Source organism: Gasterosteus aculeatus, chromosome 2 (genome assembly GCF_964276395.1).
Source record: "Gasterosteus aculeatus chromosome 2, fGasAcu3.hap1.1, whole genome shotgun sequence".
NCBI lineage: Eukaryota > Metazoa > Chordata > Actinopteri > Perciformes > Gasterosteidae > Gasterosteus > Gasterosteus aculeatus.
The window spans coordinates 21,522,161-21,542,186 of record NC_135689.1 but is presented as its reverse complement, the minus strand read 5'-3'; the positions used below and the strand labels follow the sequence as shown (position 1 = coordinate 21,542,186).

The following is a 20,026-nucleotide window of genomic DNA, read 5'->3' as shown; positions in this document are numbered from 1 at the left end:
TCTAAGGCCTTCTCTGTGTCTTTTACAGATCGAAATGAAAAAGCTTACAGCACCTGGGATTCCCAGGCGGTCTTCCATCCAAGTACTAACCAGGCCCTACTCTGCTTAGCTTCTGAGATCAGACGAGATCAGGCGGAGCCAGAGAGGTATGGCCGTAAGCAACTGTATGTCCTCTTCCTAATCTTTTAAAATGTGTCAAAGGTTTTGGAGTTTTGATAATGAAAAAGGAGTCACTTTCTAATGCCTTCTCGATTTCTTCCAGAGAGAGAAATGAAAAAGCTTACAGCACCTGGGATTCCCAGGCGGTCTTCCATCCAAGTACTAACCAGGCCCTACTCTGCTTAGCTTCTGAGATCTGACGAGATCAGGCGGAGCCAGAGAGGTATGGCCGTAAGCAACTGTATGTCCTCTTCCTAATCTTTTAAAATGTGTCAAAGGTTTTGTAGTTTTGAAAATGAAATGGAGTCACTTTCTAAGGCCTTCTCTGTGTCTTTTACAGATCGAAATGAAAAAGCTTACAGCACCTGGGATTCCCAGGCGGTCTTCCATCCAAGTACTAACCAGGCCCTACTCTGCTTAGCTTCTGAGATCAGACGAGATCAGGCGGAGCCAGAGAGGTATGGCCGTAAGCAACTGTATGTCCTCTTCCTAATCTTTTAAAATGTGTCAAAGGTTTTGTAGTTTTGACAAAGAAATGGAGTCACTTTCTAAGGCCTTCTCTGTGTCTTTTACAGATCGAAATGAAAAAGCTTACAGCACCTGGGATTCCCAGGCGGTCTTCCATCCAAGTACTAACCAGGCCCTACTCTGCTTAGCTTCTGAGATCAGACGAGATCAGGCGGAGCCAGAGAGGTATGGCCGTAAGCAACTGTATGTCCTCTTCCTAATCTTTTAAAATGTGTCAAAGGTTTTGGAGTTTTGATAATGAAAAAGGAGTCACTTTCTAATGCCTTCTCGATTTCTTCCAGAGAGAGAAATGAAAAAGCTTACGGCACCTGGGATTCCCAGGCGGTCTTCCATCCAAGTACTAACCAGGCCCTACTCTGCTTAGCTTCTGAGATCAGACGAGATCAGGCGGGGCCAGAGAGGGATGGCCGTAAGCAACTGTATGTCCTCTTCCTAATCTTTTAAAATGTGTCAAAGGTTTTGTAGTTTTGACAATGAAATGGAGTCACTTTCTAAGGCCTTCTCTGTGTCTTTTACAGATCGAAATGAAAAAGCTTACAGCACCTGGGATTCCCAGGCGGTCTTCCATCCAAGTACTAACCAGGCCCTACTCTGCTTAGCTTCTGAGATCAGACGAGATCAGGCGGAGCCAGAGAGGTATGGCCGTAAGCAACTGTATGTCCTCTTCCTAATCTTTTAAAATGTGTCAAAGGTTTTGGAGTTTTGATAATGAAAAAGGAGTCACTTTCTAATGCCTTCTCGATTTCTTCCAGAGAGAGAAATGAAAAAGCTTACGGCACCTGGGATTCCCAGGCGGTCTTCCATCCAAGTACTAACCAGGCCCTACTCTGCTTAGCTTCTGAGATCTGACGAGATCAGGCGGAGCCAGAGAGGTATGGCCGTAAGCAACTGTATGTCCTCTTCCTAATCTTTTAAAATGTGTCAAAGGTTTTGTAGTTTTGACAATGAAATGGAGTCACTTTCTAAGGCCTTCTCTGTGTCTTTTACAGATCGAAATGAAAAAGCTTACAGCACCTGGGATTCCCAGGCGGTCTTCCATCCAAGTACTAACCAGGCCCTACTCTGCTTAGCTTCTGAGATCAGACGAGATCAGGCGGAGCCAGAGAGGTATGGCCGTAAGCAACTGTATGTCCTCTTCCTAATCTTTTAAAATGTGTCAAAGGTTTTGGAGTTTTGATAATGAAAAAGGAGTCACTTTCTAATGCCTTCTCGATTTCTTCCAGAGAGAGAAATGAAAAAGCTTACAGCACCTGGGATTCCCAGGCGGTCTTCCATCCAAGTACTAACCAGGCCCTACTCTGCTTAGCTTCTGAGATCTGACGAGATCAGGCGGAGCCAGAGAGGTATGGCCGTAAGCAACTGTATGTCCTCTTCCTAATCTTTTAAAATGTGTCAAAGGTTTTGTAGTTTTGAAAATGAAATGGAGTCACTTTCTAAGGCCTTCTCTGTGTCTTTTACAGATCGAAATGAAAAAGCTTACAGCACCTGGGATTCCCAGGCGGTCTTCCATCCAAGTACTAACCAGGCCCTACTCTGCTTAGCTTCTGAGATCAGACGAGATCAGGCGGAGCCAGAGAGGTATGGCCGTAAGCAACTGTATGTCCTCTTCCTAATCTTTTAAAATGTGTCAAAGGTTTTGTAGTTTTGACAAAGAAATGGAGTCACTTTCTAAGGCCTTCTCTGTGTCTTTTACAGATCGAAATGAAAAAGCTTACAGCACCTGGGATTCCCAGGCGGTCTTCCATCCAAGTACTAACCAGGCCCTACTCTGCTTAGCTTCTGAGATCAGACGAGATCAGGCGGAGCCAGAGAGGTATGGCCGTAAGCAACTGTATGTCCTCTTCCTAATCTTTTAAAATGTGTCAAAGGTTTTGGAGTTTTGATAATGAAAAAGGAGTCACTTTCTAATGCCTTCTCGATTTCTTCCAGAGAGAGAAATGAAAAAGCTTACGGCACCTGGGATTCCCAGGCGGTCTTCCATCCAAGTACTAACCAGGCCCTACTCTGCTTAGCTTCTGAGATCAGACGAGATCAGGCGGAGCCAGAGAGGTATGGCCGTAAGCAACTGTATGTCCTCTTCCTAATCTTTTAAAATGTGTCAAAGGTTTTGTAGTTTTGACAATGAAATGGAGTCACTTTCTAAGGCCTTCTCTGTGTCTTTTACAGATCGAAATGAAAAAGCTTACATTACCTGGGATTCCCAGGCGGTCTTCCATCCAAGTACTAACCAGGCCCTACTCTGCTTAGCTTCTGAGATCAGACGAGATCAGGCGGAGCCAGAGAGGTATGGCCGTAAGCAACTGTATGTCCTCTTCCTAATCTTTTAAAATGTGTCAAAGGTTTTGGAGTTTTGATAATGAAAAAGGAGTCACTTTCTAATGCCTTCTCGATTTCTTCCAGAGAGAGAAATGAAAAAGCTTACGGCACCTGGGATTCCCAGGCGGTCTTCCATCCAAGTACTAACCAGGCCCTACTCTGCTTAGCTTCTGAGATCTGACGAGATCAGGCGGAGCCAGAGAGGTATGGCCGTAAGCAACTGTATGTCCTCTTCCTAATCTTTTAAAATGTGTCAAAGGTTTTGTAGTTTTGACAATGAAATGGAGTCACTTTCTAAGGCCTTCTCTGTGTCTTTTACAGATCGAAATGAAAAAGCTTACAGCACCTGGGATTCCCAGGCGGTCTTCCATCCAAGTACTAACCAGGCCCTACTCTGCTTAGCTTCTGAGATCAGACGAGATCAGGCGGAGCCAGAGAGGTATGGCCGTAAGCAACTGTATGTCCTCTTCCTAATCTTTTAAAATGTGTCAAAGGTTTTGGAGTTTTGATAATGAAAAAGGAGTCACTTTCTAATGCCTTCTCGATTTCTTCCAGAGAGAGAAATGAAAAAGCTTACGGCACCTGGGATTCCCAGGCGGTCTTCCATCCAAGTACTAACCAGGCCCTACTCTGCTTAGCTTCTGAGATCAGACGAGATCAGGCGGAGCCAGAGAGGTATGGCCGTAAGCAACTGTATGTCCTCTTCCTAATCTTTTAAAATGTGTCAAAGGTTTTGTAGTTTTGACAATGAAATGGAGTCACTTTCTAAGGCCTTCTCTGTGTCTTTTACAGATCGAAATGAATAAGCTTACAGCACCTGGGATTCCCAGGCGGTCTTCCATCCAAGTACTAACCAGGCCCTACTCTGCTTAGCTTCTGAGATCAGACGAGATCAGGCAGAGCCAGAGAGGTATGGCCGTAAGCAACTGTATGTCCTCTTCCTAATCTTTTAAAATGTGTCAAAGGTTTTGTAGTTTTGACAATTAAATGGAGTCACTTTCTAAGGCCTCCTCTGTGTCTTTTACAGATCGAAATGAAAAAGCTTACAGCACCTGGGATTCCCAGGCGGTCTTCCATCCAAGTACTAACCAGGCTCTACTCTGCTTAGCTTCTGAGATCAGACGAGATCAGGCGGAGCCAGAGAGGTATGGCCGTAAGCAACTGTATGTCCTCTACCTAATCTTTTAAAATGTGTCAAAGGTTTTGTAGTTTTGACAATGAAATGGAGTCACTTTCTAAGGCCTTCTCTGTGTCTTTTACAGATAGAAATGAAAAAGCTTACGGCACCTGGGATTCCCAGGCGGTCTTCCATCCAAGTACTAACCAGGCCCTACTCTGCTTAGCTTCTGAGATCAGACGAGATCAGGCGGAGCCAGAGAGGTATGGCCGTAAGCAACTGTATGTCCTCTACCTAATCTTTTAAAATGTGTCAAAGGTTTTGGAGTTTTGATAATGAAAAAGGAGTCACTTTCTAATGCCTTCTCGATTTCTTCCAGAGAGAGAAATGAAAAAGCTTACAGCACCTGGGATTCCCAGGCGGTCTTCCATCCAAGTACTAACCAGGCCCTACTCTGCTTAGCTTCTGAGATCTGACGAGATCAGGCGGAGCCAGAGAGGTATGGCCGTAAGCAACTGTATGTCCTCTTCCTAATCTTTTAAAATGTGTCAAAGGTTTTGTAGTTTTGAAAATGAAATGGAGTCACTTTCTAAGGCCTTCTCTGTGTCTTTTACAGATCGAAATGAAAAAGCTTACAGCACCTGGGATTCCCAGGCGGTCTTCCATCCAAGTACTAACCAGGCCCTACTCTGCTTAGCTTCTGAGATCAGACGAGATCAGGCGGAGCCAGAGAGGTATGGCCGTAAGCAACTGTATGTCCTCTTCCTAATCTTTTAAAATGTGTCAAAGGTTTTGTAGTTTTGACAAAGAAATGGAGTCACTTTCTAAGGCCTTCTCTGTGTCTTTTACAGATCGAAATGAAAAAGCTTACAGCACCTGGGATTCCCAGGCGGTCTTCCATCCAAGTACTAACCAGGCCCTACTCTGCTTAGCTTCTGAGATCTGACGAGATCAGGCGGAGCCAGAGAGGTATGGCCGTAAGGAACTGTATGTCCTCTACCTAATCTTTTAAAATGTGTCAAAGGTTTTGGAGTTTTGACAATGAAATGGAGTCACTTTCTAAGTTCTTCTCTGTGTCTTTTACAGATCGAAATAAAAAAGCTTACAGCACCTGGGATTCCCAGGCGGTCTTCCATCCAAGTACTAACCAGGCCCTACTCTGCTTAGCTTCTGAGATCAGACGAGATCAGGCGGAGCCAGAGAGGTATGGCCGTAAGCAACTGTATGTCCTCTACCTAATCTTTTAAAATGTGTCAAAGGTTTTGTAGTTTTGACAATTAAATGGAGTCACTTTCTAAGGCCTTCTCTGTGTCTTTTACAGATCGAAATGAAAAAGCTTACAGCACCTGGGATTCCCAGGCGGTCTTCCATCCAAGTACTAACCAGGCCCTACTCTGCTTAGCTTCTGAGATCTGACGAGATCAGGCGGAGCCAGAGAGGTATGGCCGTAAGCAACTGTATGTCCTCTACCTAATCTTTTAAAATGTGTCAAAGGTTTTGGAGTTTTGACAATGAAATGGAGTAACTTTCTAAGTTCTTCTCTGTGTCTTTTACAGATCGAAATAAAAAAGCTTACAGCACCTGGGATTCCCAGGCGGTCTTCCATCCAAGTACTAACCAGGCCCTACTCTGCTTAGCTTCTGAGATCAGACGAGATCAGGCGGAGCCAGAGAGGTATGGCCGTAAGCAACTGTATGTCCTCTTCCTAATCTTTTAAAATGTGTCAAAGGTTTTGGAGTTTTGATAATGAAAAAGGAGTCACTTTCTAATGCCTTCTCGATTTCTTCCAGAGAGAGAAATGAAAAATCTTACGGCACCTGGGATTCCCAGGCGGTCTTCCATCCAAGTACTAACCAGGCCCTACTCTGCTTAGCTTCTGAGATCTGACGAGATCAGGCGGAGCCAGAGAGGTATGGCCGTAAGCAACTGTATGTCCTCTACCTAATCTTTTAAAATGTGTCAAAGGTTTTGTAGTTTTGACAATTAAATGGAGTCACTTTCTAAGGCCTTCTCTGTGTCTTTTACAGATCGAAATGAAAAAGCTTACAGCACCTGGGATTCCCAGGCGGTCTTCCATCCAAGTACTAACCAGGCCCTACTCTGCTTAGCTTCTGAGATCAGACGAGATCAGGCGGAGCCAGAGAGGTATGGCCGTAAGCAACTGTATGTCCTCTTCCTAATCTTTTAAAATGTGTCAAAGGTTTTGGAGTTTTGATAATGAAAAAGGAGTCACTTTCTAATGCCTTCTCGATTTCTTCCAGAGAGAGAAATGAAAAAGCTTACAGCACCTGGGATTCCCAGGCGGTCTTCCATCCAAGTACTAACCAGGCCCTACTCTGCTTAGCTTCTGAGATCTGACGAGATCAGGCGGAGCCAGAGAGGTATGGCCGTAAGCAACTGTATGTCCTCTTCCTAATCTTTTAAAATGTGTCAAAGGTTTTGTAGTTTTGAAAATGAAATGGAGTCACTTTCTAAGGCCTTCTCTGTGTCTTTTACAGATCGAAATGAAAAAGCTTACAGCACCTGGGATTCCCAGGCGGTCTTCCATCCAAGTACTAACCAGGCCCTACTCTGCTTAGCTTCTGAGATCAGACGAGATCAGGCGGAGCCAGAGAGGTATGGCCGTAAGCAACTGTATGTCCTCTTCCTAATCTTTTAAAATGTGTCAAAGGTTTTGTAGTTTTGACAAAGAAATGGAGTCACTTTCTAAGGCCTTCTCTGTGTCTTTTACAGATCGAAATGAAAAAGCTTACAGCACCTGGGATTCCCAGGCGGTCTTCCATCCAAGTACTAACCAGGCCCTACTCTGCTTAGCTTCTGAGATCAGACGAGATCAGGCGGAGCCAGAGAGGTATGGCCGTAAGCAACTGTATGTCCTCTTCCTAATCTTTTAAAATGTGTCAAAGGTTTTGGAGTTTTGATAATGAAAAAGGAGTCACTTTCTAATGCCTTCTCGATTTCTTCCAGAGAGAGAAATGAAAAAGCTTACGGCACCTGGGATTCCCAGGCGGTCTTCCATCCAAGTACTAACCAGGCCCTACTCTGCTTAGCTTCTGAGATCAGACGAGATCAGGCGGGGCCAGAGAGGGATGGCCGTAAGCAACTGTATGTCCTCTTCCTAATCTTTTAAAATGTGTCAAAGGTTTTGTAGTTTTGACAATGAAATGGAGTCACTTTCTAAGGCCTTCTCTGTGTCTTTTACAGATCGAAATGAAAAAGCTTACAGCACCTGGGATTCCCAGGCGGTCTTCCATCCAAGTACTAACCAGGCCCTACTCTGCTTAGCTTCTGAGATCAGACGAGATCAGGCGGAGCCAGAGAGGTATGGCCGTAAGCAACTGTATGTCCTCTTCCTAATCTTTTAAAATGTGTCAAAGGTTTTGGAGTTTTGATAATGAAAAAGGAGTCACTTTCTAATGCCTTCTCGATTTCTTCCAGAGAGAGAAATGAAAAAGCTTACGGCACCTGGGATTCCCAGGCGGTCTTCCATCCAAGTACTAACCAGGCCCTACTCTGCTTAGCTTCTGAGATCAGACGAGATCAGGCGGAGCCAGAGAGGTATGGCCGTAAGCAACTGTATGTCCTCTTCCTAATCTTTTAAAATGTGTCAAAGGTTTTGTAGTTTTGACAATGAAATGGAGTCACTTTCTAAGGCCTTCTCTGTGTCTTTTACAGATCGAAATGAATAAGCTTACAGCACCTGGGATTCCCAGGCGGTCTTCCATCCAAGTACTAACCAGGCCCTACTCTGCTTAGCTTCTGAGATCAGACGAGATCAGGCAGAGCCAGAGAGGTATGGCCGTAAGCAACTGTATGTCCTCTTCCTAATCTTTTAAAATGTGTCAAAGGTTTTGTAGTTTTGACAATTAAATGGAGTCACTTTCTAAGGCCTTCTCTGTGTCTTTTACAGATCGAAATGAAAAAGCTTACAGCACCTGGGATTCCCAGGCGGTCTTCCATCCAAGTACTAACCAGGCTCTACTCTGCTTAGCTTCTGAGATCAGACGAGATCAGGCGGAGCCAGAGAGGTATGGCCGTAAGCAACTGTATGTCCTCTACCTAATCTTTTAAAATGTGTCAAAGGTTTTGTAGTTTTGACAATGAAATGGAGTCACTTTCTAAGGCCTTCTCTGTGTCTTTTACAGATAGAAATGAAAAAGCTTACGGCACCTGGGATTCCCAGGCGGTCTTCCATCCAAGTACTAACCAGGCCCTACTCTGCTTAGCTTCTGAGATCAGACGAGATCAGGCGGAGCCAGAGAGGTATGGCCGTAAGCAACTGTATGTCCTCTTCCTAATCTTTTAAAATGTGTCTAAGGTTTTGGAGTTTTGATAATGAAAAAGGAGTCACTTTCTAAGGCCTTCTCGATTTCTTCCAGAGAGAGAAATGAAAAAGCTTACGGCACCTGGGATTCCCAGGCGGTCTTCCATCCAAGTACTAACCAGGCCCTACTCTGCTTAGCTTCTGAGATCTGACGAGATCAGGCGGAGCCAGAGAGGTATGGCCGTAAGCAACTGTATGTCCTCTTCCTAATCTTTTAAAATGTGTCAAAGGTTTTGTAGTTTTGACAAAGAAATGGAGTCACTTTCTAAGGCCTTCTCTGTGTCTTTTACAGATCGAAATGAAAAAGCTTACAGCACCTGGGATTCCCAGGCGGTCTTCCATCCAAGTACTAACCAGGCCCTACTCTGCTTAGCTTCTGAGATCAGACGAGATCAGGCAGAGCCAGAGAGGTATGGCCGTAAGCAACTGTATGTCCTCTTCCTAATCTTTTAAAATGTGTCTAAGGTTTTGGAGTTTTGATAATGAAAAAGGAGTCACTTTCTAATGCCTTCTCGATTTCTTCCAGAGAGAGAAATGAAAAAGCTTACGGCACCTGGGATTCCCAGGCGGTCTTCCATCCAAGTACTAACCAGGCCCTACTCTGCTTAGCTTCTGAGATCTGACGAGATCAGGCGGAGCCAGAGAGGTATGGCCGTAAGCAACTGTATGTCCTCTACCTAATCTTTTAAAATGTGTCAAAGGTTTTGGAGTTTTGATAATGAAAAAGGAGTCACTTTCTAAGGCCTTCTCTGTGTCTTTTACAGATCGAAATGAAAAAGCTTACAGCACCTGGGATTCCCAGGCGGTCTTCCATCCAAGTACTAACCAGGCCCTACTCTGCTTAGCTTCTGAGATCAGACGAGATCAGGCGGAGCCAGAGAGGTATGGCCGTAAGCAACTGTATGTCCTCTTCCTAATCTTTTAAAATGTGTCAAAGGTTTTGGAGTTTTGATAATGAAAAAGGAGTCACTTTCTAATGCCTTCTCGATTTCTTCCAGAGAGAGAAATGAAAAAGCTTACGGCACCTGGGATTCCCAGGCGGTCTTCCATCCAAGTACTAACCAGGCCCTACTCTGCTTAGCTTCTGAGATCAGACGAGATCAGGCGGAGCCAGAGAGGTATGGCCGTAAGCAACTGTATGTCCTCTTCCTAATCTTTTAAAATGTGTCAAAGGTTTTGTAGTTTTGACAATGAAATGGAGTCACTTTCTAAGGCCTTCTCTGTGTCTTTTACAGATCGAAATGAAAAAGCTTACAGCACCTGGGATTCCCAGGCGGTCTTCCATCCAAGTACTAACCAGGCCCTACTCTGCTTAGCTTCTGAGATCAGACGAGATCAGGCGGAGCCAGAGAGGTATGGCCGTAAGCAACTGTATGTCCTCTTCCTAATCTTTTAAAATGTGTCAAAGGTTTTGGAGTTTTGATAATGAAAAAGGAGTCACTTTCTAATGCCTTCTCGATTTCTTCCAGAGAGAGAAATGAAAAAGCTTACGGCACCTGGGATTCCCAGGCGGTCTTCCATCCAAGTACTAACCAGGCCCTACTCTGCTTAGCTTCTGAGATCAGACGAGATCAGGCGGAGCCAGAGAGGTATGGCCGTAAGCAACTGTATGTCCTCTACCTAATCTTTTAAAATGTGTCAAAGGTTTTGTAGTTTTGACAATGAAATGGAGTCACTTTCTAAGGCCTTCTCTGTGTCTTTTACAGATCGAAATGAAAAAGCGTACAGCACCTGGGATTCCCAGGCGGTCTTCCATCCAAGTACTAACCAGGCCCTACTCTGCTTAGCTTCTGAGATCAGACGAGATCAGGCGGAGCCAGAGAGGTATGGCCGTAAGCAACTGTATGTCCTCTTCCTAATCTTTTAAAATGTGTCAAAGGTTTTGTAGTTTTGACAAAGAAATGGAGTCACTTTCTAAGGCCTTCTCTGTGTCTTTTACAGATCGAAATGAAAAAGCTTACAGCACCTGGGATTCCCAGGCGGTCTTCCATCCAAGTACTAACCAGGCCCTACTCTGCTTAGCTTCTGAGATCAGACGAGATCAGGCAGAGCCAGAGAGGTATGGCCGTAAGCAACTGTATGTCCTCTACCTAATCTTTTAAAATGTGTCTAAGGTTTTGGAGTTTTGATAATGAAAAAGGAGTCACTTTCTAATGCCTTCTCGATTTCTTCCAGAGAGAGAAATGAAAAAGCTTACGGCACCTGGGATTCCCAGGCGGTCTTCCATCCAAGTACTAACCAGGCCCTACTCTGCTTAGCTTCTGAGATCTGACGAGATCAGGCGGAGCCAGAGAGGTATGGCCGTAAGCAACTGTATGTCCTCTACCTAATCTTTTAAAATGTGTCAAAGGTTTTGGAGTTTTGATAATGAAAAAGGAGTCACTTTCTAAGGCCTTCTCTGTGTCTTTTACAGATCGAAATGAAAAAGCTTACAGCACCTGGGATTCCCAGGCGGTCTTCCATCCAAGTACTAACCAGGCCCTACTCTGCTTAGCTTCTGAGATCAGACGAGATCAGGCGGAGCCAGAGAGGTATGGCCGTAAGCAACTGTATGTCCTCTTCCTAATCTTTTAAAATGTGTCAAAGGTTTTGGAGTTTTGATAATGAAAAAGGAGTCACTTTCTAATGCCTTCTCGATTTCTTCCAGAGAGAGAAATGAAAAAGCTTACGGCACCTGGGATTCCCAGGCGGTCTTCCATCCAAGTACTAACCAGGCCCTACTCTGCTTAGCTTCTGAGATCAGACGAGATCAGGCGGAGCCAGAGAGGTATGGCCGTAAGCAACTGTATGTCCTCTTCCTAATCTTTTAAAATGTGTCAAAGGTTTTGTAGTTTTGACAATGAAATGGAGTCACTTTCTAAGGCCTTCTCTGTGTCTTTTACAGATCGAAATGAAAAAGCTTACAGCACCTGGGATTCCCAGGCGGTCTTCCATCCAAGTACTAACCAGGCCCTACTCTGCTTAGCTTCTGAGATCAGACGAGATCAGGCGGAGCCAGAGAGGTATGGCCGTAAGCAACTGTATGTCCTCTTCCTAATCTTTTAAAATGTGTCAAAGGTTTTGGAGTTTTGATAATGAAAAAGGAGTCACTTTCTAATGCCTTCTCGATTTCTTCCAGAGAGAGAAATGAAAAAGCTTACGGCACCTGGGATTCCCAGGCGGTCTTCCATCCAAGTACTAACCAGGCCCTACTCTGCTTAGCTTCTGAGATCAGACGAGATCAGGCGGAGCCAGAGAGGTATGGCCGTAAGCAACTGTACGTCCTCTACCTAATCTTTTAAAATGTGTCAAAGGTTTTGTAGTTTTGACAATGAAATGGAGTCACTTTCTAAGGCCTTCTCTGTGTCTTTTACAGATCGAAATGAAAAAGCGTACAGCACCTGGGATTCCCAGGCGGTCTTCCATCCAAGTACTAACCAGGCCCTACTCTGCTTAGCTTCTGAGATCAGACGAGATCAGGCGGAGCCAGAGAGGTATGGCCGTAAGCAACTGTATGTCCTCTACCTAATCTTTTAAAATGTGTCAAAGGTTTTGTAGTTTTGACAATGAAATGGAGTCACTTTCTAAGGCCTTCTCTGTGTCTTTTACAGATAGAAATGAAAAAGCTTACGGCACCTGGGATTCCCAGGCGGTCTTCCATCCAAGTACTAACCAGGCCCTACTCTGCTTAGCTTCTGAGATCAGACGAGATCAGGCGGAGCCAGAGAGGTATGGCCGTAAGCAACTGTATGTCCTCTTCCTAATCTTTTAAAATGTGTCAAAGGTTTTGTAGTTTTGACAAAGAAATGGAGTCACTTTCTAAGGCCTTCTCTGTGTCTTTTACAGATCGAAATGAAAAAGCTTACAGCACCTGGGATTCCCAGGCGGTCTTCCATCCAAGTACTAACCAGGCCCTACTCTGCTTAGCTTCTGAGATCTGACGAGATCAGGCGGAGCCAGAGAGGTATGGCCGTAAGCAACTGTATGTCCTCTACCTAATCTTTTAAAATGTGTCAAAGGTTTTGGAGTTTTGATAATGAAAAAGGAGTCACTTTCTAAGGCCTTCTCTGTGTCTTTTACAGATCGAAATGAAAAAGCTTACAGCACCTGGGATTCCCAGGCGGTCTTCCATCCAAGTACTAACCAGGCCCTACTCTGCTTAGCTTCTGAGATCAGACGAGATCAGGCGGAGCCAGAGAGGTATGGCCGTAAGCAACTGTATGTCCTCTTCCTAATCTTTTAAAATGTGTCAAAGGTTTTGGAGTTTTGATAATGAAAAAGGAGTCACTTTCTAATGCCTTCTCGATTTCTTCCAGAGAGAGAAATGAAAAAGCTTACGGCACCTGGGATTCCCAGGCGGTCTTCCATCCAAGTACTAACCAGGCCCTACTCTGCTTAGCTTCTGAGATCAGACGAGATCAGGCGGAGCCAGAGAGGTATGGCCGTAAGCAACTGTATGTCCTCTTCCTAATCTTTTAAAATGTGTCAAAGGTTTTGTAGTTTTGACAATGAAATGGAGTCACTTTCTAAGGCCTTCTCTGTGTCTTTTACAGATCGAAATGAAAAAGCTTACAGCACCTGGGATTCCCAGGCGGTCTTCCATCCAAGTACTAACCAGGCTCTACTCTGCTTAGCTTCTGAGATCAGACGAGATCAGGCGGAGCCAGAGAGGTATGGCCGTAAGCAACTGTATGTCCTCTACCTAATCTTTTAAAATGTGTCAAAGGTTTTGTAGTTTTGACAATGAAATGGAGTCACTTTCTAAGGCCTTCTCTGTGTCTTTTACAGATAGAAATGAAAAAGCTTACGGCACCTGGGATTCCCAGGCGGTCTTCCATCCAAGTACTAACCAGGCCCTACTCTGCTTAGCTTCTGAGATCAGACGAGATCAGGCGGAGCCAGAGAGGTATGGCCGTAAGCAACTGTATGTCCTCTACCTAATCTTTTAAAATGTGTCAAAGGTTTTGGAGTTTTGATAATGAAAAAGGAGTCACTTTCTAATGCCTTCTCGATTTCTTCCAGAGAGAGAAATGAAAAAGCTTACAGCACCTGGGATTCCCAGGCGGTCTTCCATCCAAGTACTAACCAGGCCCTACTCTGCTTAGCTTCTGAGATCTGACGAGATCAGGCGGAGCGAGAGAGGTATGGCCGTAAGCAACTGTATGTCCTCTTCCTAATCTTTTAAAATGTGTCAAAGGTTTTGTAGTTTTGAAAATGAAATGGAGTCACTTTCTAAGGCCTTCTCTGTGTCTTTTACAGATCGAAATGAAAAAGCTTACAGCACCTGGGATTCCCAGGCGGTCTTCCATCCAAGTACTAACCAGGCCCTACTCTGCTTAGCTTCTGAGATCAGACGAGATCAGGCGGAGCCAGAGAGGTATGGCCGTAAGCAACTGTATGTCCTCTTCCTAATCTTTTAAAATGTGTCAAAGGTTTTGTAGTTTTGACAAAGAAATGGAGTCACTTTCTAAGGCCTTCTCTGTGTCTTTTACAGATCGAAATGAAAAAGCTTACAGCACCTGGGATTCCCAGGCGGTCTTCCATCCAAGTACTAACCAGGCCCTACTCTGCTTAGCTTCTGAGATCTGACGAGATCAGGCGGAGCCAGAGAGGTATGGCCGTAAGGAACTGTATGTCCTCTACCTAATCTTTTAAAATGTGTCAAAGGTTTTGGAGTTTTGACAATGAAATGGAGTCACTTTCTAAGTTCTTCTCTGTGTCTTTTACAGATCGAAATAAAAAAGCTTACAGCACCTGGGATTCCCAGGCGGTCTTCCATCCAAGTACTAACCAGGCCCTACTCTGCTTAGCTTCTGAGATCAGACGAGATCAGGCGGAGCCAGAGAGGTATGGCCGTAAGCAACTGTATGTCCTCTACCTAATCTTTTAAAATGTGTCAAAGGTTTTGTAGTTTTGACAATTAAATGGAGTCACTTTCTAAGGCCTTCTCTGTGTCTTTTACAGATCGAAATGAAAAAGCTTACAGCACCTGGGATTCCCAGGCGGTCTTCCATCCAAGTACTAGTTCCAAGTACTACTAGAAGTTCTAAAAAAGATCAGACGAGATCAGGCGGAGCCAGAGAGATATGGCCGTAAGCAACTGTATGTCCTCTTCCTAATCTTTTAAAATGTGTCAAAGGTTTTGGAGTTTTGATAATGAAAAAGGAGTCACTTTCTAATGCCTTCTCGATTTCTTCCAGAGAGAGAAATGAAAAATCTTACGGCACCTGGGATTCCCAGGCGGTCTTCCATCCAAGTACTAACCAGGCCCTACTCTGCTTAGCTTCTGAGATCTGACGAGATCAGGCGGAGCCAGAGAGGTATGGCCGTAAGCAACTGTATGTCCTCTACCTAATCTTTTAAAATGTGTCAAAGGTTTTGTAGTTTTGACAATTAAATGGAGTCACTTTCTAAGGCCTTCTCTGTGTCTTTTACAGATCGAAATGAAAAAGCTTACAGCACCTGGGATTCCCAGGCGGTCTTCCATCCAAGTACTAACCAGGCCCTACTCTGCTTAGCTTCTGAGATCAGACGAGATCAGGCGGAGCCAGAGAGGTATGGCCGTAAGCAACTGTATGTCCTCTTCCTAATCTTTTAAAATGTGTCAAAGGTTTTGGAGTTTTGATAATGAAAAAGGAGTCACTTTCTAATGCCTTCTCGATTTCTTCCAGAGAGAGAAATGAAAAAGCTTACAGCACCTGGGATTCCCAGGCGGTCTTCCATCCAAGTACTAACCAGGCCCTACTCTGCTTAGCTTCTGAGATCTGACGAGATCAGGCGGAGCCAGAGAGGTATGGCCGTAAGCAACTGTATGTCCTCTTCCTAATCTTTTAAAATGTGTCAAAGGTTTTGTAGTTTTGAAAATGAAATGGAGTCACTTTCTAAGGCCTTCTCTGTGTCTTTTACAGATCGAAATGAAAAAGCTTACAGCACCTGGGATTCCCAGGCGGTCTTCCATCCAAGTACTAACCAGGCCCTACTCTGCTTAGCTTCTGAGATCAGACGAGATCAGGCGGAGCCAGAGAGGTATGGCCGTAAGCAACTGTATGTCCTCTTCCTAATCTTTTAAAATGTGTCAAAGGTTTTGTAGTTTTGACAAAGAAATGGAGTCACTTTCTAAGGCCTTCTCTGTGTCTTTTACAGATCGAAATGAAAAAGCTTACAGCACCTGGGATTCCCAGGCGGTCTTCCATCCAAGTACTAACCAGGCCCTACTCTGCTTAGCTTCTGAGATCAGACGAGATCAGGCGGAGCCAGAGAGGTATGGCCGTAAGCAACTGTATGTCCTCTTCCTAATCTTTTAAAATGTGTCAAAGGTTTTGGAGTTTTGATAATGAAAAAGGAGTCACTTTCTAATGCCTTCTCGATTTCTTCCAGAGAGAGAAATGAAAAAGCTTACGGCACCTGGGATTCCCAGGCGGTCTTCCATCCAAGTACTAACCAGGCCCTACTCTGCTTAGCTTCTGAGATCAGACGAGATCAGGCGGGGCCAGAGAGGGATGGCCGTAAGCAACTGTATGTCCTCTTCCTAATCTTTTAAAATGTGTCAAAGGTTTTGTAGTTTTGACAATGAAATGGAGTCACTTTCTAAGGCCTTCTCTGTGTCTTTTACAGATCGAAATGAAAAAGCTTACAGCACCTGGGATTCCCAGGCGGTCTTCCATCCAAGTACTAACCAGGCCCTACTCTGCTTAGCTTCTGAGATCAGACGAGATCAGGCGGAGCCAGAGAGGTATGGCCGTAAGCAACTGTATGTCCTCTTCCTAATCTTTTAAAATGTGTCAAAGGTTTTGGAGTTTTGATAATGAAAAAGGAGTCACTTTCTAATGCCTTCTCGATTTCTTCCAGAGAGAGAAATGAAAAAGCTTACGGCACCTGGGATTCCCAGGCGGTCTTCCATCCAAGTACTAACCAGGCCCTACTCTGCTTAGCTTCTGAGATCAGACGAGATCAGGCGGAGCCAGAGAGGTATGGCCGTAAGCAACTGTATGTCCTCTTCCTAATCTTTTAAAATGTGTCAAAGGTTTTGTAGTTTTGACAATGAAATGGAGTCACTTTCTAAGGCCTTCTCTGTGTCTTTTACAGATCGAAATGAATAAGCTTACAGCACCTGGGATTCCCAGGCGGTCTTCCATCCAAGTACTAACCAGGCCCTACTCTGCTTAGCTTCTGAGATCAGACGAGATCAGGCAGAGCCAGAGAGGTATGGCCGTAAGCAACTGTATGTCCTCTTCCTAATCTTTTAAAATGTGTCAAAGGTTTTGTAGTTTTGACAATTAAATGGAGTCACTTTCTAAGGCCTTCTCTGTGTCTTTTACAGATCGAAATGAAAAAGCTTACAGCACCTGGGATTCCCAGGCGGTCTTCCATCCAAGTACTAACCAGGCTCTACTCTGCTTAGCTTCTGAGATCAGACGAGATCAGGCGGAGCCAGAGAGGTATGGCCGTAAGCAACTGTATGTCCTCTACCTAATCTTTTAAAATGTGTCAAAGGTTTTGTAGTTTTGACAATGAAATGGAGTCACTTTCTAAGGCCTTCTCTGTGTCTTTTACAGATAGAAATGAAAAAGCTTACGGCACCTGGGATTCCCAGGCGGTCTTCCATCCAAGTACTAACCAGGCCCTACTCTGCTTAGCTTCTGAGATCAGACGAGATCAGGCGGAGCCAGAGAGGTATGGCCGTAAGCAACTGTATGTCCTCTTCCTAATCTTTTAAAATGTGTCTAAGGTTTTGGAGTTTTGATAATGAAAAAGGAGTCACTTTCTAAGGCCTTCTCGATTTCTTCCAGAGAGAGAAATGAAAAAGCTTACGGCACCTGGGATTCCCAGGCGGTCTTCCATCCAAGTACTAACCAGGCCCTACTCTGCTTAGCTTCTGAGATCTGACGAGATCAGGCGGAGCCAGAGAGGTATGGCCGTAAGCAACTGTATGTCCTCTTCCTAATCTTTTAAAATGTGTCAAAGGTTTTGTAGTTTTGACAATGAAATGGAGTCACTTTCTAAGGCCTTCTCTGTGTCTTTTACAGATCGAAATGAAAAAGCTTACAGCACCTGGGATTCCCAGGCGGTCTTCCATCCAAGTACTAACCAGGCCCTACTCTGCTTAGCTTCTGAGATCAGACGAGATCAGGCGGAGCCAGAGAGGTATGGCCGTAAGCAACTGTATGTCCTCTACCTAATCTTTTAAAATGTGTCAAAGGTTTTGTAGTTTTGACAATGAAATGGAGTCACTTTCTAAGGCCTTCTCTGTGTCTTTTACAGATCGAAATGAAAAAGCGTACAGCACCTGGGATTCCCAGGCGGTCTTCCATCCAAGTACTAACCAGGCCCTACTCTGCTTAGCTTCTGAGATCAGACGAGATCAGGCGGAGCCAGAGAGGTATGGCCGTAAGCAACTGTATGTCCTCTACCTAATCTTTTAAAATGTGTCAAAGGTTTTGTAGTTTTGACAATGAAATGGAGTCACTTTCTAAGGCCTTCTCTGTGTCTTTTACAGATAGAAATGAAAAAGCTTACGGCACCTGGGATTCCCAGGCGGTCTTCCATCCAAGTACTAACCAGGCCCTACTCTGCTTAGCTTCTGAGATCAGACGAGATCAGGCGGAGCCAGAGAGGTATGGCCGTAAGCAACTGTATGTCCTCTTCCTAATCTTTTAAAATGTGTCAAAGGTTTTGTAGTTTTGACAAAGAAATGGAGTCACTTTCTAAGGCCTTCTCTGTGTCTTTTACAGATCGAAATGAAAAAGCTTACAGCACCTGGGATTCCCAGGCGGTCTTCCATCCAAGTACTAACCAGGCCCTACTCTGCTTAGCTTCTGAGATCAGACGAGATCAGGCAGAGCCAGAGAGGTATGGCCGTAAGCAACTGTATGTCCTCTTCCTAATCTTTTAAAATGTGTCTAAGGTTTTGGAGTTTTGATAATGAAAAAGGAGTCACTTTCTAATGCCTTCTCGATTTCTTCCAGAGAGAGAAATGAAAAAGCTTACGGCACCTGGGATTCCCAGGCGGTCTTCCATCCAAGTACTAACCAGGCCCTACTCTGCTTAGCTTCTGAGATCTGACGAGATCAGGCGGAGCCAGAGAGGGATGGCCGTAAGCAACTGTATGTCCTCTACCTAATCTTTTAAAATGTGTCAAAGGTTTTGGAGTTTTGATAATGAAAAAGGAGTCACTTTCTAAGGCCTTCTCTGTGTCTTTTACAGATCGAAATGAAAAAGCTTACAGCACCTGGGATTCCCAGGCGGTCTTCCATCCAAGTACTAACCAGGCCCTACTCTGCTTAGCTTCTGAGATCAGACGAGATCAGGCGGAGCCAGAGAGGTATGGCCGTAAGCAACTGTATGTCCTCTTCCTAATCTTTTAAAATGTGTCAAAGGTTTTGGAGTTTTGATAATGAAAAAGGAGTCACTTTCTAATGCCTTCTCGATTTCTTCCAGAGAGAGAAATGAAAAAGCTTACGGCACCTGGGATTCCCAGGCGGTCTTCCATCCAAGTACTAACCAGGCCCTACTCTGCTTAGCTTCTGAGATCAGACGAGATCAGGCGGAGCCAGAGAGGTATGGCCGTAAGCAACTGTATGTCCTCTTCCTAATCTTTTAAAATGTGTCAAAGGTTTTGTAGTTTTGACAATGAAATGGAGTCACTTTCTAAGGCCTTCTCTGTGTCTTTTACAGATCGAAATGAAAAAGCTTACAGCACCTGGGATTCCCAGGCGGTCTTCCATCCAAGTACTAACCAGGCCCTACTCTGCTTAGCTTCTGAGATCAGACGAGATCAGGCGGAGCCAGAGAGGTATGGCCGTAAGCAACTGTATGTCCTCTTCCTAATCTTTTAAAATGTGTCAAAGGTTTTGTAGTTTTGACAAAGAAATGGAGTCACTTTCTAAGGCCTTCTCTGTGTCTTTTACAGATCGAAATGAAAAAGCTTACAGCACCTGGGATTCCCAGGCGGTCTTCCATCCAAGTACTAACCAGGCCCTACTCTGCTTAGCTTCTGAGATCAGACGAGATCAGGCAGAGCCAGAGAGGTATGGCCGTAAGCAACTGTATGTCCTCTTCCTAATCTTTTAAAATGTGTCTAAGGTTTTGGAGTTTTGATAATGAAAAAGGAGTCACTTTCTAATGCCTTCTCGATTTCTTCCAGAGAGAGAAATGAAAAAGCTTACGGCACCTGGGATTCCCAGGCGGTCTTCCATCCAAGTACTAACCAGGCCCTACTCTGCTTAGCTTCTGAGATCTGACGAGATCAGGCGGAGCCAGAGAGGGATGGCCGTAAGCAACTGTATGTCCTCTACCTAATCTTTTAAAATGTGTCAAAGGTTTTGGAGTTTTGATAATGAAAAAGGAGTCACTTTCTAAGGCCTTCTCTGTGTCTTTTACAGATCGAAATGAAAAAGCTTACAGCACCTGGGATTCCCAGGCGGTCTTCCATCCAAGTACTAACCAGGCCCTACTCTGCTTAGCTTCTGAGATCAGACGAGATCAGGCGGAGCCAGAGAGGTATGGCCGTAAGCAACTGTATGTCCTCTTCCTAATCTTTTAAAATGTGTCAAAGGTTTTGGAGTTTTGATAATGAAAAAGGAGTCACTTTCTAATGCCTTCTC

General features: G+C 44.6%; 84 non-coding genes across 84 annotated transcripts; all 84 read right to left on the bottom strand.

The window, feature by feature from the left end:
* Window positions 1–41: 41 nt before the first annotated feature.
* On the bottom strand, window positions 42–160 carry LOC144395144 (5S ribosomal RNA). The gene has a single exon (XR_013457344.1). It is a non-coding gene; the product is annotated as a 5S ribosomal RNA (ribosomal RNA).
* Window positions 161–277: 117 nt separating this feature from the next.
* LOC144405013 (5S ribosomal RNA) lies at window positions 278–396 on the bottom strand. The gene has a single exon (XR_013466954.1). It is a non-coding gene; the product is annotated as a 5S ribosomal RNA (ribosomal RNA).
* Window positions 397–512: 116 nt separating this feature from the next.
* On the bottom strand, window positions 513–631 carry LOC144395139 (5S ribosomal RNA). Its single transcript, XR_013457342.1, has one exon. It is a non-coding gene; the product is annotated as a 5S ribosomal RNA (ribosomal RNA).
* Window positions 632–747: 116 nt separating this feature from the next.
* LOC144395136 (5S ribosomal RNA) lies at window positions 748–866 on the bottom strand. The gene has a single exon (XR_013457341.1). It is a non-coding gene; the product is annotated as a 5S ribosomal RNA (ribosomal RNA).
* Window positions 867–983: 117 nt separating this feature from the next.
* Window positions 984–1,102, bottom strand: LOC144398364 (5S ribosomal RNA). Its single transcript, XR_013460511.1, has one exon. It is a non-coding gene; the product is annotated as a 5S ribosomal RNA (ribosomal RNA).
* Window positions 1,103–1,218: 116 nt separating this feature from the next.
* On the bottom strand, window positions 1,219–1,337 carry LOC144395118 (5S ribosomal RNA). The gene has a single exon (XR_013457328.1). It is a non-coding gene; the product is annotated as a 5S ribosomal RNA (ribosomal RNA).
* Window positions 1,338–1,454: 117 nt separating this feature from the next.
* On the bottom strand, window positions 1,455–1,573 carry LOC144400037 (5S ribosomal RNA). The gene has a single exon (XR_013461975.1). It is a non-coding gene; the product is annotated as a 5S ribosomal RNA (ribosomal RNA).
* A 116-nt stretch (window positions 1,574–1,689) lies between these two features.
* On the bottom strand, window positions 1,690–1,808 carry LOC144395109 (5S ribosomal RNA). The gene has a single exon (XR_013457317.1). It is a non-coding gene; the product is annotated as a 5S ribosomal RNA (ribosomal RNA).
* A 117-nt stretch (window positions 1,809–1,925) lies between these two features.
* On the bottom strand, window positions 1,926–2,044 carry LOC144405012 (5S ribosomal RNA). The gene has a single exon (XR_013466953.1). It is a non-coding gene; the product is annotated as a 5S ribosomal RNA (ribosomal RNA).
* A 116-nt stretch (window positions 2,045–2,160) lies between these two features.
* Window positions 2,161–2,279, bottom strand: LOC144395098 (5S ribosomal RNA). The gene has a single exon (XR_013457316.1). It is a non-coding gene; the product is annotated as a 5S ribosomal RNA (ribosomal RNA).
* Window positions 2,280–2,395: 116 nt separating this feature from the next.
* On the bottom strand, window positions 2,396–2,514 carry LOC144395087 (5S ribosomal RNA). The gene has a single exon (XR_013457315.1). It is a non-coding gene; the product is annotated as a 5S ribosomal RNA (ribosomal RNA).
* Window positions 2,515–2,631: 117 nt separating this feature from the next.
* On the bottom strand, window positions 2,632–2,750 carry LOC144401048 (5S ribosomal RNA). The gene has a single exon (XR_013462983.1). It is a non-coding gene; the product is annotated as a 5S ribosomal RNA (ribosomal RNA).
* Window positions 2,751–2,866: 116 nt separating this feature from the next.
* On the bottom strand, window positions 2,867–2,985 carry LOC144399582 (5S ribosomal RNA). Its single transcript, XR_013461728.1, has one exon. It is a non-coding gene; the product is annotated as a 5S ribosomal RNA (ribosomal RNA).
* A 117-nt stretch (window positions 2,986–3,102) lies between these two features.
* LOC144399943 (5S ribosomal RNA) lies at window positions 3,103–3,221 on the bottom strand. The gene has a single exon (XR_013461938.1). It is a non-coding gene; the product is annotated as a 5S ribosomal RNA (ribosomal RNA).
* A 116-nt stretch (window positions 3,222–3,337) lies between these two features.
* Window positions 3,338–3,456, bottom strand: LOC144395076 (5S ribosomal RNA). The gene has a single exon (XR_013457314.1). It is a non-coding gene; the product is annotated as a 5S ribosomal RNA (ribosomal RNA).
* Window positions 3,457–3,573: 117 nt separating this feature from the next.
* On the bottom strand, window positions 3,574–3,692 carry LOC144401047 (5S ribosomal RNA). Its single transcript, XR_013462982.1, has one exon. It is a non-coding gene; the product is annotated as a 5S ribosomal RNA (ribosomal RNA).
* Window positions 3,693–3,808: 116 nt separating this feature from the next.
* LOC144397863 (5S ribosomal RNA) lies at window positions 3,809–3,927 on the bottom strand. Its single transcript, XR_013460010.1, has one exon. It is a non-coding gene; the product is annotated as a 5S ribosomal RNA (ribosomal RNA).
* A 116-nt stretch (window positions 3,928–4,043) lies between these two features.
* On the bottom strand, window positions 4,044–4,162 carry LOC144399073 (5S ribosomal RNA). Its single transcript, XR_013461218.1, has one exon. It is a non-coding gene; the product is annotated as a 5S ribosomal RNA (ribosomal RNA).
* Window positions 4,163–4,278: 116 nt separating this feature from the next.
* LOC144401045 (5S ribosomal RNA) lies at window positions 4,279–4,397 on the bottom strand. Its single transcript, XR_013462980.1, has one exon. It is a non-coding gene; the product is annotated as a 5S ribosomal RNA (ribosomal RNA).
* Window positions 4,398–4,514: 117 nt separating this feature from the next.
* LOC144405011 (5S ribosomal RNA) lies at window positions 4,515–4,633 on the bottom strand. The gene has a single exon (XR_013466952.1). It is a non-coding gene; the product is annotated as a 5S ribosomal RNA (ribosomal RNA).
* Window positions 4,634–4,749: 116 nt separating this feature from the next.
* On the bottom strand, window positions 4,750–4,868 carry LOC144395065 (5S ribosomal RNA). Its single transcript, XR_013457313.1, has one exon. It is a non-coding gene; the product is annotated as a 5S ribosomal RNA (ribosomal RNA).
* A 116-nt stretch (window positions 4,869–4,984) lies between these two features.
* On the bottom strand, window positions 4,985–5,103 carry LOC144398675 (5S ribosomal RNA). Its single transcript, XR_013460822.1, has one exon. It is a non-coding gene; the product is annotated as a 5S ribosomal RNA (ribosomal RNA).
* A 116-nt stretch (window positions 5,104–5,219) lies between these two features.
* On the bottom strand, window positions 5,220–5,338 carry LOC144395054 (5S ribosomal RNA). The gene has a single exon (XR_013457312.1). It is a non-coding gene; the product is annotated as a 5S ribosomal RNA (ribosomal RNA).
* Window positions 5,339–5,454: 116 nt separating this feature from the next.
* On the bottom strand, window positions 5,455–5,573 carry LOC144405010 (5S ribosomal RNA). The gene has a single exon (XR_013466951.1). It is a non-coding gene; the product is annotated as a 5S ribosomal RNA (ribosomal RNA).
* A 116-nt stretch (window positions 5,574–5,689) lies between these two features.
* LOC144395043 (5S ribosomal RNA) lies at window positions 5,690–5,808 on the bottom strand. The gene has a single exon (XR_013457305.1). It is a non-coding gene; the product is annotated as a 5S ribosomal RNA (ribosomal RNA).
* A 117-nt stretch (window positions 5,809–5,925) lies between these two features.
* Window positions 5,926–6,044, bottom strand: LOC144398280 (5S ribosomal RNA). The gene has a single exon (XR_013460427.1). It is a non-coding gene; the product is annotated as a 5S ribosomal RNA (ribosomal RNA).
* A 116-nt stretch (window positions 6,045–6,160) lies between these two features.
* On the bottom strand, window positions 6,161–6,279 carry LOC144395032 (5S ribosomal RNA). Its single transcript, XR_013457299.1, has one exon. It is a non-coding gene; the product is annotated as a 5S ribosomal RNA (ribosomal RNA).
* A 117-nt stretch (window positions 6,280–6,396) lies between these two features.
* LOC144405009 (5S ribosomal RNA) lies at window positions 6,397–6,515 on the bottom strand. The gene has a single exon (XR_013466950.1). It is a non-coding gene; the product is annotated as a 5S ribosomal RNA (ribosomal RNA).
* A 116-nt stretch (window positions 6,516–6,631) lies between these two features.
* LOC144395021 (5S ribosomal RNA) lies at window positions 6,632–6,750 on the bottom strand. The gene has a single exon (XR_013457298.1). It is a non-coding gene; the product is annotated as a 5S ribosomal RNA (ribosomal RNA).
* A 116-nt stretch (window positions 6,751–6,866) lies between these two features.
* Window positions 6,867–6,985, bottom strand: LOC144394999 (5S ribosomal RNA). The gene has a single exon (XR_013457296.1). It is a non-coding gene; the product is annotated as a 5S ribosomal RNA (ribosomal RNA).
* Window positions 6,986–7,102: 117 nt separating this feature from the next.
* On the bottom strand, window positions 7,103–7,221 carry LOC144398363 (5S ribosomal RNA). Its single transcript, XR_013460510.1, has one exon. It is a non-coding gene; the product is annotated as a 5S ribosomal RNA (ribosomal RNA).
* Window positions 7,222–7,337: 116 nt separating this feature from the next.
* On the bottom strand, window positions 7,338–7,456 carry LOC144394988 (5S ribosomal RNA). Its single transcript, XR_013457295.1, has one exon. It is a non-coding gene; the product is annotated as a 5S ribosomal RNA (ribosomal RNA).
* Window positions 7,457–7,573: 117 nt separating this feature from the next.
* Window positions 7,574–7,692, bottom strand: LOC144401044 (5S ribosomal RNA). Its single transcript, XR_013462979.1, has one exon. It is a non-coding gene; the product is annotated as a 5S ribosomal RNA (ribosomal RNA).
* Window positions 7,693–7,808: 116 nt separating this feature from the next.
* LOC144397862 (5S ribosomal RNA) lies at window positions 7,809–7,927 on the bottom strand. Its single transcript, XR_013460009.1, has one exon. It is a non-coding gene; the product is annotated as a 5S ribosomal RNA (ribosomal RNA).
* Window positions 7,928–8,043: 116 nt separating this feature from the next.
* Window positions 8,044–8,162, bottom strand: LOC144399072 (5S ribosomal RNA). Its single transcript, XR_013461217.1, has one exon. It is a non-coding gene; the product is annotated as a 5S ribosomal RNA (ribosomal RNA).
* A 116-nt stretch (window positions 8,163–8,278) lies between these two features.
* LOC144401043 (5S ribosomal RNA) lies at window positions 8,279–8,397 on the bottom strand. The gene has a single exon (XR_013462978.1). It is a non-coding gene; the product is annotated as a 5S ribosomal RNA (ribosomal RNA).
* A 117-nt stretch (window positions 8,398–8,514) lies between these two features.
* Window positions 8,515–8,633, bottom strand: LOC144399832 (5S ribosomal RNA). The gene has a single exon (XR_013461927.1). It is a non-coding gene; the product is annotated as a 5S ribosomal RNA (ribosomal RNA).
* A 116-nt stretch (window positions 8,634–8,749) lies between these two features.
* Window positions 8,750–8,868, bottom strand: LOC144397861 (5S ribosomal RNA). The gene has a single exon (XR_013460008.1). It is a non-coding gene; the product is annotated as a 5S ribosomal RNA (ribosomal RNA).
* Window positions 8,869–8,985: 117 nt separating this feature from the next.
* LOC144399720 (5S ribosomal RNA) lies at window positions 8,986–9,104 on the bottom strand. Its single transcript, XR_013461866.1, has one exon. It is a non-coding gene; the product is annotated as a 5S ribosomal RNA (ribosomal RNA).
* Window positions 9,105–9,221: 117 nt separating this feature from the next.
* LOC144394977 (5S ribosomal RNA) lies at window positions 9,222–9,340 on the bottom strand. The gene has a single exon (XR_013457294.1). It is a non-coding gene; the product is annotated as a 5S ribosomal RNA (ribosomal RNA).
* A 117-nt stretch (window positions 9,341–9,457) lies between these two features.
* Window positions 9,458–9,576, bottom strand: LOC144401042 (5S ribosomal RNA). Its single transcript, XR_013462977.1, has one exon. It is a non-coding gene; the product is annotated as a 5S ribosomal RNA (ribosomal RNA).
* Window positions 9,577–9,692: 116 nt separating this feature from the next.
* Window positions 9,693–9,811, bottom strand: LOC144394966 (5S ribosomal RNA). The gene has a single exon (XR_013457293.1). It is a non-coding gene; the product is annotated as a 5S ribosomal RNA (ribosomal RNA).
* A 117-nt stretch (window positions 9,812–9,928) lies between these two features.
* On the bottom strand, window positions 9,929–10,047 carry LOC144401041 (5S ribosomal RNA). Its single transcript, XR_013462976.1, has one exon. It is a non-coding gene; the product is annotated as a 5S ribosomal RNA (ribosomal RNA).
* A 116-nt stretch (window positions 10,048–10,163) lies between these two features.
* Window positions 10,164–10,282, bottom strand: LOC144398561 (5S ribosomal RNA). Its single transcript, XR_013460708.1, has one exon. It is a non-coding gene; the product is annotated as a 5S ribosomal RNA (ribosomal RNA).
* A 116-nt stretch (window positions 10,283–10,398) lies between these two features.
* On the bottom strand, window positions 10,399–10,517 carry LOC144397860 (5S ribosomal RNA). Its single transcript, XR_013460007.1, has one exon. It is a non-coding gene; the product is annotated as a 5S ribosomal RNA (ribosomal RNA).
* Window positions 10,518–10,634: 117 nt separating this feature from the next.
* LOC144399609 (5S ribosomal RNA) lies at window positions 10,635–10,753 on the bottom strand. The gene has a single exon (XR_013461755.1). It is a non-coding gene; the product is annotated as a 5S ribosomal RNA (ribosomal RNA).
* A 117-nt stretch (window positions 10,754–10,870) lies between these two features.
* On the bottom strand, window positions 10,871–10,989 carry LOC144394955 (5S ribosomal RNA). Its single transcript, XR_013457292.1, has one exon. It is a non-coding gene; the product is annotated as a 5S ribosomal RNA (ribosomal RNA).
* Window positions 10,990–11,106: 117 nt separating this feature from the next.
* Window positions 11,107–11,225, bottom strand: LOC144401040 (5S ribosomal RNA). Its single transcript, XR_013462975.1, has one exon. It is a non-coding gene; the product is annotated as a 5S ribosomal RNA (ribosomal RNA).
* Window positions 11,226–11,341: 116 nt separating this feature from the next.
* On the bottom strand, window positions 11,342–11,460 carry LOC144394944 (5S ribosomal RNA). Its single transcript, XR_013457291.1, has one exon. It is a non-coding gene; the product is annotated as a 5S ribosomal RNA (ribosomal RNA).
* Window positions 11,461–11,577: 117 nt separating this feature from the next.
* LOC144401039 (5S ribosomal RNA) lies at window positions 11,578–11,696 on the bottom strand. The gene has a single exon (XR_013462974.1). It is a non-coding gene; the product is annotated as a 5S ribosomal RNA (ribosomal RNA).
* Window positions 11,697–11,812: 116 nt separating this feature from the next.
* On the bottom strand, window positions 11,813–11,931 carry LOC144398560 (5S ribosomal RNA). The gene has a single exon (XR_013460707.1). It is a non-coding gene; the product is annotated as a 5S ribosomal RNA (ribosomal RNA).
* Window positions 11,932–12,047: 116 nt separating this feature from the next.
* LOC144401038 (5S ribosomal RNA) lies at window positions 12,048–12,166 on the bottom strand. The gene has a single exon (XR_013462973.1). It is a non-coding gene; the product is annotated as a 5S ribosomal RNA (ribosomal RNA).
* A 116-nt stretch (window positions 12,167–12,282) lies between these two features.
* Window positions 12,283–12,401, bottom strand: LOC144405008 (5S ribosomal RNA). The gene has a single exon (XR_013466949.1). It is a non-coding gene; the product is annotated as a 5S ribosomal RNA (ribosomal RNA).
* A 117-nt stretch (window positions 12,402–12,518) lies between these two features.
* On the bottom strand, window positions 12,519–12,637 carry LOC144394933 (5S ribosomal RNA). Its single transcript, XR_013457290.1, has one exon. It is a non-coding gene; the product is annotated as a 5S ribosomal RNA (ribosomal RNA).
* Window positions 12,638–12,754: 117 nt separating this feature from the next.
* On the bottom strand, window positions 12,755–12,873 carry LOC144401037 (5S ribosomal RNA). The gene has a single exon (XR_013462972.1). It is a non-coding gene; the product is annotated as a 5S ribosomal RNA (ribosomal RNA).
* A 116-nt stretch (window positions 12,874–12,989) lies between these two features.
* On the bottom strand, window positions 12,990–13,108 carry LOC144399071 (5S ribosomal RNA). Its single transcript, XR_013461216.1, has one exon. It is a non-coding gene; the product is annotated as a 5S ribosomal RNA (ribosomal RNA).
* A 116-nt stretch (window positions 13,109–13,224) lies between these two features.
* LOC144401036 (5S ribosomal RNA) lies at window positions 13,225–13,343 on the bottom strand. Its single transcript, XR_013462971.1, has one exon. It is a non-coding gene; the product is annotated as a 5S ribosomal RNA (ribosomal RNA).
* Window positions 13,344–13,460: 117 nt separating this feature from the next.
* LOC144398708 (5S ribosomal RNA) lies at window positions 13,461–13,579 on the bottom strand. Its single transcript, XR_013460855.1, has one exon. It is a non-coding gene; the product is annotated as a 5S ribosomal RNA (ribosomal RNA).
* A 116-nt stretch (window positions 13,580–13,695) lies between these two features.
* LOC144394922 (5S ribosomal RNA) lies at window positions 13,696–13,814 on the bottom strand. Its single transcript, XR_013457289.1, has one exon. It is a non-coding gene; the product is annotated as a 5S ribosomal RNA (ribosomal RNA).
* A 116-nt stretch (window positions 13,815–13,930) lies between these two features.
* Window positions 13,931–14,049, bottom strand: LOC144398674 (5S ribosomal RNA). Its single transcript, XR_013460821.1, has one exon. It is a non-coding gene; the product is annotated as a 5S ribosomal RNA (ribosomal RNA).
* Window positions 14,050–14,165: 116 nt separating this feature from the next.
* LOC144394911 (5S ribosomal RNA) lies at window positions 14,166–14,284 on the bottom strand. The gene has a single exon (XR_013457288.1). It is a non-coding gene; the product is annotated as a 5S ribosomal RNA (ribosomal RNA).
* A 354-nt stretch (window positions 14,285–14,638) lies between these two features.
* On the bottom strand, window positions 14,639–14,757 carry LOC144398278 (5S ribosomal RNA). Its single transcript, XR_013460425.1, has one exon. It is a non-coding gene; the product is annotated as a 5S ribosomal RNA (ribosomal RNA).
* A 116-nt stretch (window positions 14,758–14,873) lies between these two features.
* On the bottom strand, window positions 14,874–14,992 carry LOC144394900 (5S ribosomal RNA). Its single transcript, XR_013457287.1, has one exon. It is a non-coding gene; the product is annotated as a 5S ribosomal RNA (ribosomal RNA).
* Window positions 14,993–15,109: 117 nt separating this feature from the next.
* Window positions 15,110–15,228, bottom strand: LOC144405007 (5S ribosomal RNA). The gene has a single exon (XR_013466948.1). It is a non-coding gene; the product is annotated as a 5S ribosomal RNA (ribosomal RNA).
* Window positions 15,229–15,344: 116 nt separating this feature from the next.
* On the bottom strand, window positions 15,345–15,463 carry LOC144394878 (5S ribosomal RNA). Its single transcript, XR_013457285.1, has one exon. It is a non-coding gene; the product is annotated as a 5S ribosomal RNA (ribosomal RNA).
* A 116-nt stretch (window positions 15,464–15,579) lies between these two features.
* LOC144394867 (5S ribosomal RNA) lies at window positions 15,580–15,698 on the bottom strand. The gene has a single exon (XR_013457284.1). It is a non-coding gene; the product is annotated as a 5S ribosomal RNA (ribosomal RNA).
* A 117-nt stretch (window positions 15,699–15,815) lies between these two features.
* On the bottom strand, window positions 15,816–15,934 carry LOC144398362 (5S ribosomal RNA). The gene has a single exon (XR_013460509.1). It is a non-coding gene; the product is annotated as a 5S ribosomal RNA (ribosomal RNA).
* Window positions 15,935–16,050: 116 nt separating this feature from the next.
* Window positions 16,051–16,169, bottom strand: LOC144394856 (5S ribosomal RNA). The gene has a single exon (XR_013457283.1). It is a non-coding gene; the product is annotated as a 5S ribosomal RNA (ribosomal RNA).
* A 117-nt stretch (window positions 16,170–16,286) lies between these two features.
* On the bottom strand, window positions 16,287–16,405 carry LOC144401034 (5S ribosomal RNA). Its single transcript, XR_013462969.1, has one exon. It is a non-coding gene; the product is annotated as a 5S ribosomal RNA (ribosomal RNA).
* Window positions 16,406–16,521: 116 nt separating this feature from the next.
* Window positions 16,522–16,640, bottom strand: LOC144397859 (5S ribosomal RNA). The gene has a single exon (XR_013460006.1). It is a non-coding gene; the product is annotated as a 5S ribosomal RNA (ribosomal RNA).
* A 116-nt stretch (window positions 16,641–16,756) lies between these two features.
* On the bottom strand, window positions 16,757–16,875 carry LOC144399069 (5S ribosomal RNA). Its single transcript, XR_013461214.1, has one exon. It is a non-coding gene; the product is annotated as a 5S ribosomal RNA (ribosomal RNA).
* A 116-nt stretch (window positions 16,876–16,991) lies between these two features.
* On the bottom strand, window positions 16,992–17,110 carry LOC144401033 (5S ribosomal RNA). Its single transcript, XR_013462968.1, has one exon. It is a non-coding gene; the product is annotated as a 5S ribosomal RNA (ribosomal RNA).
* Window positions 17,111–17,227: 117 nt separating this feature from the next.
* Window positions 17,228–17,346, bottom strand: LOC144399498 (5S ribosomal RNA). Its single transcript, XR_013461644.1, has one exon. It is a non-coding gene; the product is annotated as a 5S ribosomal RNA (ribosomal RNA).
* Window positions 17,347–17,462: 116 nt separating this feature from the next.
* Window positions 17,463–17,581, bottom strand: LOC144394852 (5S ribosomal RNA). Its single transcript, XR_013457282.1, has one exon. It is a non-coding gene; the product is annotated as a 5S ribosomal RNA (ribosomal RNA).
* A 116-nt stretch (window positions 17,582–17,697) lies between these two features.
* On the bottom strand, window positions 17,698–17,816 carry LOC144398559 (5S ribosomal RNA). Its single transcript, XR_013460706.1, has one exon. It is a non-coding gene; the product is annotated as a 5S ribosomal RNA (ribosomal RNA).
* A 116-nt stretch (window positions 17,817–17,932) lies between these two features.
* LOC144401032 (5S ribosomal RNA) lies at window positions 17,933–18,051 on the bottom strand. Its single transcript, XR_013462967.1, has one exon. It is a non-coding gene; the product is annotated as a 5S ribosomal RNA (ribosomal RNA).
* A 116-nt stretch (window positions 18,052–18,167) lies between these two features.
* LOC144397858 (5S ribosomal RNA) lies at window positions 18,168–18,286 on the bottom strand. Its single transcript, XR_013460005.1, has one exon. It is a non-coding gene; the product is annotated as a 5S ribosomal RNA (ribosomal RNA).
* A 117-nt stretch (window positions 18,287–18,403) lies between these two features.
* LOC144398176 (5S ribosomal RNA) lies at window positions 18,404–18,522 on the bottom strand. The gene has a single exon (XR_013460323.1). It is a non-coding gene; the product is annotated as a 5S ribosomal RNA (ribosomal RNA).
* Window positions 18,523–18,639: 117 nt separating this feature from the next.
* Window positions 18,640–18,758, bottom strand: LOC144394850 (5S ribosomal RNA). The gene has a single exon (XR_013457281.1). It is a non-coding gene; the product is annotated as a 5S ribosomal RNA (ribosomal RNA).
* A 117-nt stretch (window positions 18,759–18,875) lies between these two features.
* Window positions 18,876–18,994, bottom strand: LOC144401031 (5S ribosomal RNA). Its single transcript, XR_013462966.1, has one exon. It is a non-coding gene; the product is annotated as a 5S ribosomal RNA (ribosomal RNA).
* Window positions 18,995–19,110: 116 nt separating this feature from the next.
* On the bottom strand, window positions 19,111–19,229 carry LOC144394839 (5S ribosomal RNA). Its single transcript, XR_013457274.1, has one exon. It is a non-coding gene; the product is annotated as a 5S ribosomal RNA (ribosomal RNA).
* Window positions 19,230–19,345: 116 nt separating this feature from the next.
* LOC144397857 (5S ribosomal RNA) lies at window positions 19,346–19,464 on the bottom strand. Its single transcript, XR_013460004.1, has one exon. It is a non-coding gene; the product is annotated as a 5S ribosomal RNA (ribosomal RNA).
* A 117-nt stretch (window positions 19,465–19,581) lies between these two features.
* Window positions 19,582–19,700, bottom strand: LOC144398175 (5S ribosomal RNA). The gene has a single exon (XR_013460322.1). It is a non-coding gene; the product is annotated as a 5S ribosomal RNA (ribosomal RNA).
* A 117-nt stretch (window positions 19,701–19,817) lies between these two features.
* LOC144394828 (5S ribosomal RNA) lies at window positions 19,818–19,936 on the bottom strand. The gene has a single exon (XR_013457264.1). It is a non-coding gene; the product is annotated as a 5S ribosomal RNA (ribosomal RNA).
* Window positions 19,937–20,026: the final 90 nt, after the last annotated feature.